The 4,502-nt window shown below is 37.4% G+C and overlaps 1 pseudogene; it reads left to right on the forward strand.

Annotated features, from left to right (window-relative positions):
• The first annotated feature begins 256 nt into the window (after positions 1-256).
• Positions 257-559, forward strand: LOC124974475 (small integral membrane protein 14-like; annotated as a pseudogene).
• Positions 560-4,502: the final 3,943 nt, after the last annotated feature.

Here is a 4,502-nt window from a genome sequence, read left to right on the forward strand (position 1 = left end):
AGGGCATGCACACTGGGCAGCTGAGGCCTGAAGGGTCTCGAGGGGCTGCAACATGTTGCACCTAGCTCCACAGGAGCCGGCAGGTCCGGGTCTGGTGACTAAGATTGACGTGGCCCAACAAATTCAAAGAGAGGATGGGGAGGACACAGGTGGCCAGGAATACTGTTGGCAGCTGAGTCCTGAGTAGTGGAAGCATTCCGGAAGCCCAGGGTGATCCTTCTGCGGAGTCCGGGTCTGGCCCCCACCCTCCAGCCCCATGGGTTGTTGTCTGGGTGGATTTCAACAATCAAGTAACTCAAACTGGGGAACCACAGCAGAAGATGGATTTGATCCTAGTAAATGTGTTTGCCATCACAAACATGCAAGGAGAAGATTGGTCAGTGTATACCATGATTCTGGTGACAGTGGCATCAGCATTACTATGATCTTGAAGTCCTGAATGATTATCCCGGTTATCTTGTTCTTGTTGAGACGTCCTGACTGAAAAGGATGAAATTTATTTGGAAAGCCAACCAGTCTTCTTAATGGACAGGATCCACCAGCTCTTCCTGTGGACTAACTTTCTGACACAGGAAGTGGAAGTAGTTAGCACCTTGCAAGACCAAGAGAACTTTTAACCCCATTAAAACTGTTTCTCATTTTGCATCTGCAATATGGGATGGTACTGTCTTCATGATCTTCTAGAAATTTTACTTGCAAACTTATTTTTGCTTCCTGTGTTATCACCATTCCCATTTACAGTATATTTGAGTAAATGATTATATTTAAAAAGTTACATGGGGCTTCTTTCGTTGTCCTAAACTTTAAACATTCCACTCATTCTGTTTGTGTGACCACAATTTTTGGGTGATTTGTGACCTTGTTGAAAGAAGGGTTTTCTGCATTTAAATATTATAAATGGTATTGATAGGTTTTTAAAGTTTTTGTCTTCATAAGATATTTATAAAGTTATATGGGGTTATCTGGGATTATATGAAAGAAGATGAAAACCACACTGTGTTTCCATTTACTTTGGTAGTTTATTAGTTGGTGGCAGCTTTCTCTAGTTCTTGGGACGTTAGCAACTCTTGTTAACAAATTAGGGCAGAAATCTGTATCATTTATTGCAGCCAACTTATGTGGCTAAAATAGGAGAAGTGAAAGTTATTTTAATACTTTTTTTTACTTCCATTAAAAATGTCTAATGCTAAGAATGGTTTGCTGTTTAAAGTGCTGGACATTGAACCCAGGTCCTAGTGTATACTAGGCAAATACTCTACTGCTGAGCTATCTCCCCAGCTGAGAATATTTTAAATAAACATGACTAATCAATATGGCAGAGGATTTACAGTCCAATATATGACTTTTGCCAGTCACTATACCCTAGTGTTACAAGGTTCATGAAAGGAGGGAAACGTTTCATTCTTTCCATTTTTGCTAGGAATAATCTGTCCAGGAATAATTTATTTTATTATAAAAATAAAGTTTTTATTATAAAAATAAAAATAATTCATTTTGTAAATGATTGCATCCTAGGAAGCCTTTCTTCTCTTCCAACACTTCCCTGTTAAAGTGAAACTATCTTACATCTATATTGGGGATTACTAGCTTACTGACATTTGAATGCCTATTATTTACTTCATTTTATTTGAAGATAATTTTGAGACTTTTGTTATCATTCCAACTTCAAAAAAAATTAATGAAGTCTTGGTTTATTCCAAGGGAAAAGGGGGAAAATGAGAAACAATAATGCTTTTCTCACCCCTTACCTCATTCCTATTTGGTAATGGGATGGAATGGGTTGGAAAGAAACATTGATATAAGTGAATTTTGAAATGCATATAAAAGGAAAAGATTACATTGTTTTTGCCCAGTTTGGAAAAAAGTAATACAAAATGGCATTTAAAAAGTCTGCATAACCCACATGGTTATGGACTGTTTTTCATTAACAATTGATTATATATGATATGTGGGACTATAAGATATTTTGTTATCAATGTAAGGATTTTTACCCCGAGGTCAGTCTAGCTTTTCACTGTACAGATCTGAGAAACTACTTGTGTGAACTAAATAAAATTCTCCATATTACTTTACTGTTTAATAGTCTGAAACAATTGTGTCACACTCATAGGGTATTCCCCCTTTATTGTGATGACATTATAGGGCATAAATATTGTAAAGGCATCATCTCATTATATAATCCAATATTGACTGCTTGCATTCCTCCTTCTGCTTCTTGGTTTCATGCTCAACTTCTTGATATAATATAACCAAATCTTAATAACTTGTGCTGACAAAGGGGTAATGTTAACACAGGTAAGTTAAATCCTGGATAAATGAATACCACAGAGTAAATATTTATCTTGCAGTGTCACTGTAAGTCTTCCCAGCTCTATCCATAGGTAGTAAGTATTTAAAGCAGAAAGGTCTGGAATAGAAAATATGAGCTAACTGCCTGTTGCAGTCCTTTATGTGCCCATGCCCCTTGAACACTGAAGGCTCATCCATATATCCTGAGGTCTCTTCCCTAATTTGCTAGAAAACCAATCCTGGGAGAGATGCTGGTATATTCACTAAGTCTGGCTCACAATTGAGAATTGGCTTCTATTGAAGAAGTGGCCAAAATATGGATAAAAATGTCTAATATTAGAGACCTGAAAAATTGGAATTTTTAATCTTCATTTTTCATTTTTGCCACATACACTGAATTGACATTGTTTCTAAATGCATTATCCTTTTCTATATAAATCTTCTATTAAGTTAGTAATATAAGTTCTTAGTGAAGTATTTAGTCCTGAGTTTTTCTTTTAAAATTTCTCTGCATTCCTAAAATATCACTGTACTGCACAAGAATTGTTCTTTTTATCCTAACTAGTGCTTTATATTATTATATTTAATTCTTAAAATTTAAACACTTGTCCTCATTGAGTATGTTCTTAAATCATTATTTACCTTGTAAACATTCATTTGAAATAGGGCTATAATCCTTTTAAAATAATCTGCATAAAAGAAAATTGAGGCCTACATTTTTATTACTTTGAACTCTTAAACATAACACAAATGTTATTAAGAGTTTAAGGGTTGGCGATGTAACTCAGTGGAGGAATACTTGCCCTGCATGTGCAAGGGCCTGGGTTTACTCTTCACCACTATCAAAAGAAAAAAGAAGAGGAACACTAGGTAATTGAGGTTGAATGGTAGGTGGGGGGAGGGGTCACCCATAAAGAAGTTCAAAGGGGCTGAGCATAAGGGATTTTTGGGGTAGTGCTAGCATCCAGAGGAGGGCCAAAGGGAGGAGCTTAATCCAATCTAAGTATCTATAGATAAATTTGGTTAAACATGCCTTCAGGGTCCTGTTTGTTCTCTTGAGTTTTCCTTAAGATTGTGGATGGTAGGAAATGTGGAAATTTATATTTAAAATTTTAGCCAACTCTTGGGTAATAGATGAATTAAACTTGGGACCATTATCAGACTGGGGAAAGGCAGGCAAGCCAAAGTATGGAATTTCCTGGGAAAGTAAGGCTGCAACTGTGGAGGCCTTTATTGTTAGTTGGAAAGACTTCAATCTATCCACTAAAGGTGTCTACCAAGTCTAGAACATATTTTGTCCTTTATGCAGAAGGTAAGTGGGTGAAGTCATGTCACCAGTCATGTCTGGAAGAACTCCTCTAGCCCGGTGTGTAGGAAATAGTGGTGGTCTCACATTAGTGTTGGATTCAGCCTTGAGAATATCTGTGCATGATCAGAAAATTTTCTGGAGATAATGTAAATCTGAAGGAGACAGGTTTAAGTGAATTCTTTAGGAATATCTGGAGAGAACAAGTATCTAGGTGAAATAAGTTATGTAGGTAAGACAAGAGGGTGTTGGTCTCATCAGGGGGAAATTGGAGTTTTGTTGGCATGGAATATAAAAACCACTGGGGTTGGTGGCTATACTGAGCAATTTTCATAGCAAGCCTGTCTGCCTCCTGATTCCCCAAGGAAATGTAATTTTTATCGGCCTGATGGCCTTTACAGTGTAAAATTGCCACCCTATGGGGTAAAAGTGCAGCTTCAAGCAACTCTGTTATGTAACTAGCATTAAGAATTGGGGTTCCTGTTTGAGTTAGGAAGCCTTTCTCTCCAGATTAAGATGTTTAAATGAATAATATTGTATGTGTACTTAGAATCAGTAAAAAATATTGACTGATTTGTCCCTTGCTAATAATGATAAAGCTCAGGTGAGGGCCATTAACTCAGCTTGCTGGGATGTGACCCCTGGAGGTAAGGGAGATAACTCTAATATCTGGGAGAGGATTAAAGAATTTGTTGTAGCTTCTCCTTGAATTATAGCATAACCTGCAAGGTAAGGGGACTGTTTCGGGGAGCTTCCATCTATGAACCAGTCTGGGGAGTCAGGTCAATGTTGATCTGTTATATGAGAAAATGGACTCATCATAAAGTCCAGAATGTCAGGACAAGAGTGAGAAATGACAGGGACAGGGGGTATTTTTGTTGGAGAAGATTGGCAGGGTTTAGTGAGG

This window comes from Sciurus carolinensis, unplaced genomic scaffold (assembly GCF_902686445.1).
Source record: "Sciurus carolinensis unplaced genomic scaffold, mSciCar1.2, whole genome shotgun sequence".
NCBI classification, from domain to species: domain Eukaryota; kingdom Metazoa; phylum Chordata; class Mammalia; order Rodentia; family Sciuridae; genus Sciurus; species Sciurus carolinensis.